Raw genomic sequence first — 427 nt, 5'->3', positions numbered from 1 at the left:
GAAAAAAAAATAAATTTATTTGCGGCAGAGACAGACACCGCCGCAGAAGGCAGCTGTTGTGCTGCTGCTGGTGCTTGTGCTGCTGATGGGGGGATAAAACGAGCATTTGTTTTATTTATTTAGTTTTTTTATTTATTTTGTTTATATTAAATAAATTAAATATATTATTTATTTATTTTATTTATTTATTTATTTATTTTTATTTTTTTTTTATTGTATAGTGATATATAAACAAATCGTTTGGGGGCGGAGACGTCAAGCTCTGTCTTTTATTTATTTTATTTATTTTTATTTATTTTATTTATTTATTTTATTTATTTATTTATTTATTTATTTTATTTATTTATTTTATATTTTTTATTATCTTTATTTCATTCTACATTTGTCTCTGTTGTTTTGTTTGTCTTTGGTTTTTTATTTGTCTCTG

The sequence above is a fragment of the Eimeria mitis genome, genomic scaffold, assembly GCF_000499745.2.
Source record: "Eimeria mitis Houghton genomic scaffold, Emh_scaff938, whole genome shotgun sequence".
Taxonomy (NCBI): domain Eukaryota; phylum Apicomplexa; class Conoidasida; order Eucoccidiorida; family Eimeriidae; genus Eimeria; species Eimeria mitis.
The sequence above is the reverse complement of the archived record's forward strand: the minus strand, read 5'-3'. Positions refer to the sequence as shown.